Below are 8,079 nucleotides of genomic sequence, written 5' to 3' on the forward strand. Positions count from 1 at the left end.
ATTTTCTTTTCTCTTTCTCTTTTCTTTTCTTTTCTTTCTTCCTTTTCTCTTTTGGTTGTTTTGTTGTCTTTTCTTTCTTCTTTTTCCCTTTTTTTCTCTTCTTCTTCTTCTTCTTCTTCTTCTTCTTTTTTCTTCTTTTCTTTTTTTCTCTTTCTTCTCTCTTTTCATTTTTCTTTTCCCTTTTCCTTTCTTGTTCATTCTTTCTTTTCTTTTCACTTACTTATCCTTCGCACTTGCGTTCTGAATTGTGATGTTGATCCCCAAAGAGGGGTATAAAAGAAAATAAATAAGGCTCAAAAGGGGGTAACATTGGATAAAGTGTTTAGATAGCAGAACAAAATGTCTTCGCCATTTCAATGTTCAAAATATGCCAAATACAAACAAGTACAATCAAAGGAAGAAATCATACATAGTATCTTTTGACTGCATCGGAATTGATAGTCATTTCTACACATTTCCCTTCTACATCTGTCAAATACAACGCGCCATTGGATAATACTCTAGATACAACAAATGGCCCCTGCCAGTTTGGGGCGAATTTTCCTTTTGCTTCAGCCTGATGAGGCAAATATGTCTCAACACTAACTGACCCACTTCAAACTTCCGTGGACGTACCTTCTTGTTATATGCCCTCGCCATTCTCTGTTGGTACAATTAGCCGTGACACACTGTTGACAATCTCTTTTCATCAATCAGAATTGATTGTTCCAAGCGGGTTTTGACCCATTCAACGTCATCAATTTCCGCCTCAGCGACAATCTGAAGGGATGGGATTTCAATTTCTGCGGGTATCACCACCTCCGTACCATACACCAACAAATAAGGAGTGGCTCCTACTGAAGTACGGACAGTAGTGCGATAACCCATCAATGCAAACGACAACTTTTCATGCCACTATCTAGAACCTTCAACCATTTTTCGAAGTATCTTCTTTATATTCTTGTTGGCTGCCTCGACTGCTCCATTCGCTTTAGGGCGATATGGGGTGGAATTGTGATGTACAATCTTAAACTACTGACAGGTCTCCGCCATCAGATGACTGTTGAGATTAGCACCATTGTCTGTGATGATTACCTTTGGAATCCCAAACCGACAGATGATATTTGAATGCACAAAATCGACTACCGCTTTCTTGGTCACAGATTTGAAAGTTTTCGCTTCAACCCACTTGATGAAATATTCAATGGCTATTAGAATAAACTTGTGTCAGTTTGAGGCTGCTGGCTCGATTGGCCCAATGAAATTCATGCCCCAAGCAACAAAAGGCCATGGTGCAAACATTATATGTAATTCAGATGGTGGAGAATGAATCAAATCTCCATGCACCTGGCACTGATGACATTTACGCACAAAACCGATGCAATCCCGTTCCACAGTAAGCCAGTAATAACCTGCTCGGAGAATCTTCTTTGCTAGAACGTACCCACTAATATGCGGTCCATAAACTCTGGAGTGGACCTCAGTCATGATAACTTTGGCATGTCTGGTATCTATGCATCTTAGCAATCCAAGGTCTGGAGTTCTTTTGTATAACATCCATCCACTGAAGAAAAATCTGCTTTCCAATCGTTGAATTGTTGTTTTATGATCACCAGTGGCCTGTACCGGATATACCCCCATCTGGAGGTATTCTTTGATATCATGAAACCATGGCTCCCCATTAAGTTCTTCTTCTACCATATTACAGTAAGCATGCTTATCACGTACCTGAATCTGCAAAGGGTCCACATAAGCCTTATCTAGATGATGTAACATTGATGCAAGAGTAGCCAAAGCATCGTCGACTTCATTATGGATCCTTGGGATATGCCTGAATTCTATCGACTGAAAACGTTGACAAAGATCATGCAAACATTGTCTGTATAGTATGAGTTTCAAATCCCGTGTTTCCCATTCTTCTTGAATTTGATGCACTAGGAGGTCCGAGTCACCCAAGACCAAGACTTCCTGGGCAACCATATCTACAGCTAACCTCAAACCCAAAATACATGCCTCGTACTCAGCCATGTTGTTGATACAGTAAAAATGAAGCTGAGCTGTAACAGGGTAGTGTTGCCCTGTTTCAGAAATAAGTACTGCTCCTATCCCCACGCCCTTCATGTTTGCGGCTCCATCAAAGAAAAGTTTCCATCCAGGCTTCTCAACTTGTTCTAACTCATCAATGTGCATCACCTCTTCATCAAGGAAATAAGTTTTCAAAGGTTCATAATCTTCATCAACCGGGTTCTCGGCCAAATGGTCCACCAAGGCCTGTGCTTTCATTGCAGTTCGAGTCACGTAGACGATGTCAAACTCTATGAGCAGGATCTGCCACTTTGCAAGCCTCCTTGTGGGCATAGGCTTCTGAAAGATATACTTCAATGGATCCAAGCGAGATATGAGATAGGTAGTGTAAGATGACAAATAATGTTTCAGCTTCTGTGCTACCCAGGTTAGAGCGCAACAGGTCCTCTCGAGCTGAGTGTACTTGACCTCGTACAGTGTGAATTTCTTGCTAAGATAATATATGGCATGCTCCTTTCTGCCAGTGATATCATGTTGACCCAATACACAGCCAAATGAATTGTCCAATACCGTCAAATATAGAATCAAAGGTCGCCCTGGTTCTGGCGGGACCAACACGGGTAGATTTGACAGATACCCATTTATTTTATCAAATGCCTCCTGACATTCATCTTTCCACTTGACCGCAACATCCTTTTTTAACAATTTTAAGATTGGCTCGCAAGTTGTCGTGAGCTGAGCGATGAACCTGCTGATATAATTCAATCTCCACAACAAACTCATCACCTCGGTCTTGTTTTTCGGAGGTGGCAATTCCTGGATGGCCTTGATTGTTGATAGGTCCAATTCAATGCCCCGACGGCTGACTACGAACCCCAACAACTTTTCAGACGGCACCCCAAAAACACACTTTGTAGGATTAAGCTTGAGATTGTACTTGCGAAGCTTTAGAAGAACTTCTTTAGATCCCTAACATGGTCAGGCTGCTTTCTAGACTTCACGATCACATCTTCCACATTCACCTCGATTTCCTGGTGTATCATATCATGGAATATTGTTGTCATTACCCTCAAGTAGGTTTCCCCAACATTTCTCAAACCAAATGGCATGACCAGATAGCAGTACGTTCCCCACAGCGTGATGAATACCGTCTTTTCTGCATCTTCCTCATCCATTAAGATCTGATGATAACCCACGTAACAATCCACAAAAGAACCAATCTCATGTTTGGCGCAATTATTAATCAAGATATGGATGTTCGGCAACAAGAAATTGTCTTTTGGACTCGCCTTGTTGAGATCCCGATAGTCAACACACACCCTGGTCTTGCCATCCTTCTTCGGTACAGGCACAACATTGGCTAACCAGGTGGGATACCGGGTGACCCGAATGACTTTGGCATCGAACTGCTTGGTGACCTCTTCCTTGATCTTTACACTCATATCCATTTTGAACTTCCTTAGATTTTGTTTTATAGTAGGGAATGTCGGGTCAGTGGGCAACTTGTGAACCACTAAATCAGTGCTCAGACCCGTCATGTCGTTATAGGACCATGCAAAAACATATTTGTATTCGAGTAGTGCTTAAATTATCTCCTCCCTGAGTTGAGGTTCCATATGTACACTTATTTTAGTTTCACGAACATTTTCTTGGTCCCCTAGATTAATTGCTTCTATGTCATTCAAATTAGGTTTGGGCTTTTCCTCAAAATGACTTAGTTCCTTGCTAATTTCTTCATAGGCCTCATCATCCTCAAATTCCAACTCGTCATCACACTCAATTTCTTGTATTATTATTTCAGAGTTAGATTGGCTTTTAAAACTGGGCCGAAGATTCCTCACGCATGGCATGTCATTGATATTAGCATAAAAAGAACTGTACAAAAGAAGAAAACAAAATAAAATTAGAAAAATGAAGGAAAGGGAACAATTGCATTTCATTGAATATAAAGATAACAGGGTTTTAACACATCTAACTGGAGGGAACATAATATCAGAATTACAGACCCTGGAATAATTCGGACAACTAAAGAAAATCAAAATCCACTACCAAGACTCCCTCCGGGTAGGAAGAGGAGTAGCTTTCCTTCCGGAATTTTCTCTACCGATACTGTGTCAAAAACCTGATAAACCCATGGTCCCTTGCCATTGTCAACCTCTATGAACGAAAAAATGGCACCATTGGGCACACACAAATTATCTTCGCCATGTACAACAATTTCCTGTCGATCCCATTCAAACTTGACCATTTGATGCAGAGTAGATGGGACGGCTTTGGCAGTATGGATCTAGGATCGTCCCAACAACAGATTGTATGAAACAGCCATATCGAGCACCTGGAATTCCATAGTAAATTCAACTGGCCCTATTGTGAGCTCAAGCACTATGTCCCCGACTAAATCCTTCCCTCCACCATCGAATCCCCGAACGCAAATACTATTCTTATGAATTCTTTCATCTTCCACTTGCAGCTTGTTCAATGTGGAGAGAGGACAGATGTTTGTGCTAGACCCGTTGTCAACCAGTACCCGAGTAACCACGAAATCTTTGCATTTCACCGTCAGATAGAGGGCTCTATTGTGCTCGGTACCCTCCACGGGTAACTCATCATCAGAAAAAGTTACTCGGTTTACCTCAAATATCTTGTTAGCTATCTTTTCCAAGTGGTTTACTGAAATTTTATCAGGAACGTGGGCTTTGTTCAAGATTTTCATCAAAGCTCGACAGTGCTCATCTGAATGGATCAATAATGACAAGAGCGAGATCTGAGCTGGTGTTTTCCTTAACTATTCCATTATGGAATAGTCTTGTGCTTTCATCTTTCTCAGAAATTCTTCTGCTTCTTCCTCAGTCACTGCCTTCTTCACCAACACTGGATTACCTTTTGAGGTCTTAGCTTTTCTCAACTCTTCGGGGGCAAAGCATCTCCCCGATCGAGTCAAACCATGAGTCTCACACACTTCTTCTTTAACCTCTTGACCCTGGTAAGTTACTGTCATTCGATCATGATTCCACGGGACCGCCTTGCTGTTGATCACTGGAAGCTAAGTTAGTGGTTTTATAATAACAGGCTCTGTGCGAGAACCTTTCACGACCACAACAGGTTTACTTGTAACCCCTAATACCACCACTTTAGCTTTCTCTGGTTTCACTGCAACAGTGCTTGAAGACCCTTTCTCGGCTACCACAGCTGGCTTATTGTCTACCCCTTTCAACTGGACCATTGATTTCCCACTGGTTACCTTTTCCTTTGAACTAGTTTCACTGGAGCGGATCATCATCATTGTCTGCGAGGGTTTCTTAGCCTCCCCTCCCTTGTGTATCAACTCAATCATATGGGTCTCATGGTGAGCTGGTAGCAGATTCTGGTTAATATTTGGTGTTGGGCCTGAACCTCGATCCGATGAGTACAAATGAGCTCTTGTACAACTATTTTTAGTTTCCAGCATTTCTCTGTGTCATGGCCCAGGGCCCCTGAACAATACTCACAACTCACCGAGCGATCAAGATTTCTGGGAAGGGGATTCGGCAGTTTGGCTTCGATCGGGTTCAACATGCCCAACTGTCTCAGCCTGTGGAATAGACTAGTATAGGATTCTCCTAATGGAGTAAAAGTCTTCTACTTCTGCAACCTCTCATTCTTAAAAGCTTGATTGGGCCGAAAACCTGTTCTAGGAGGATTTTTGTAGGCTTTTGGGGGTGGATGGGTATCTTGCGGAGCTTGGTAGGGACTCTGTGGAGCTGGCGCACGCTATTGTGCATGAGCGGGGGGTTGGGTATAGGTTTGTGCGTGATGGACAGAAAAATGGGGATTTGGCGGTGGGTAATAGTGTTGTGGTGTGTGGGGGTAAGTTTGGGGACAGGGTTGAGGCTGGTTGTAGTAACGGGGAAGGTTCCTGGATCCGGCCCAAGCTGCCGACTCGATTGTTGCAACATCCTCTTTCTTCTTCTTTCCGAGTACACCCCTAGTACCATTTTGAGTAGCCTAGGTGGTTGCTTTGATTGTTGAGTAACTCATGATCTTATTGGACTTGAGTCCCTCCTCAACCATGCCTCCCATTTTCACAACTTCATTAAAGGACTTGCCCACTGCTGACACCAAATGACCAAAATAGGTGGGCTCCAAAGCCTACAAGAAATAATCAACCATCTCACTCTCTTTCATCGGGCGGTCAACCCTCGCTGCTTGCTCTCTCCAACGGAACCCATATTCCCGAGCTCTCACCGGGCTTCTTCTCGATCTTCGTCAATGACAGATGGTCTGGGATGATTTCAAGATTATACTGAAAATGACAAACGAAGGCTTAGGCCAAATCGTCCCATGTGTACCACCTGCTATGATCTTGTCTGGTGTACCATTCTAACGCCGACCCGCTCAAACTTTGGCTGAAATACGCCATCAGCAATTCATCTCTTCCACCTACTCCTCTCATTTTGCTACAAAATCCTCTTAAGTGTGCTACTGGGTCACCATGCCCATCGTACAAATCAAACTTGGGCATTTTGAACCCCACTGGCAATTGAACATCTGGGAACAGACATAAATCCTTATAGGCCACGCTTACTTGACCTCCCAGTCCCCTCATATCTCGGAACGACTGTTCTAAGCTTTTGACCTTCCTGACCATCTCTTCATGCTCGGGATTTTTGGGCGGTTTTTTGGTCTCTACCGGGATATCAAGATGAGGAGTGTAAGGATATGGTTCTGGACCTTTGAAGGTGTGTTCAGGGGGATAGTACTGATTGTCGTGAGTTTGGAACAGGGGTTCACTAGAAGATCGGTATAATATAGCAGGTGGAGGTGCCACAAAAACAGGTGTAATTGGTGGAGGATGGTATGAGACTTGTTTGGGTGGTGGAACTTGAGAAGTATGGGAAGTGGCACCATGACATTGTTGGTAGAGGGGAAAGGTTGGAGATGAATTCACAGTGGGAGGCTCCGGAGGTTGGGCTGATGGTGGGATATAAGCAGGATTGGCGGGATAAACCGGTGGTGGATGCCCCTTCGCCCAAGCTTGGTACATTTTAACCATCTGTTGTTTCAGCTTATACATTTCTTCCCTCATTGCATTAACATCCATTTCTTTCACCTCGTTCGATGGGTCGATAATACTTGTTTCCGGTTCCTGGTTGACCATATTCAGCCTGTCTTTCGATCAGGTGTTGTAGGAGTGAGTTGCCAGAATGCCAGTCAACTAACCACCTACCTGGACTTAATACATCACACAAACAACCTTGTTAGCGATTAGGCTTTAATAGATTGGTAACCACACATTGGGCGTGAATGCACCTAAACAATTAACCGTCTCTATTATGTATTTGATTGGTTGTATGCGTCATCCCGGCCTTTTCTTTCTTTTAATTGCAAACATCCCCTTTTCTTTTCTTTTCTTTCCTTTCCTCTCATTCTGGCCTCTGTTCTCTCTTTGTTTTTACTCTCTCTTATTTTCTCTTTTTCTTTCCTGTTTTTCCGCTCTTTCCTCTTGGTTTTCCTCTTATTTTCTTTCCTTCTTTTACTCTCTCTCTCTCTTTTTTATTTGGTTGCGGTCGAATCCTATGGAGATTGCCTACGTATCATGACCCCTCATGAATCAGACCAAGCGTAGTTCTTGTAGATAAGTGCGAAATAAAACATTTTTGGGATTTTCAGTTTTCATTAAATAAAACAACAAATGCTTCCATTACAAACTCGAAACTAACAAATTCCAAAAGACTAACAGACTTCGATTCAAAGAAGAAATACAGACTCCAAAAATAGATATTATATTCTAACAGAAGAAAATACAGACTCGAAAACAATTGGACGGACTCTAGTAGAAAGAAAACTCAACATGACTGACAGACGCTTAACAAAAAGGAAATGCAGACTCAAACGAATACATCATGAATAAATCAATGCTTCTAGTGCCCGCGGGACATCATTCGGTCTCACCGCGGGCCTATATGCAAGCTCCTTTTGAAGTCGATCCAAGTCATTCATTATCTGTTTAACAAATGTCTTTACTGCTACAAAGAAGGTAGTGCGAGTCATATCCTCACAAATATGGAACTTCATAACGATGTAGTCGGCAATTCT

The sequence above is a fragment of the Nicotiana tabacum genome, chromosome 18 (genome assembly GCF_000715075.1).
Source record: "Nicotiana tabacum cultivar K326 chromosome 18, ASM71507v2, whole genome shotgun sequence".
Lineage (NCBI taxonomy): Eukaryota > Viridiplantae > Streptophyta > Magnoliopsida > Solanales > Solanaceae > Nicotiana > Nicotiana tabacum.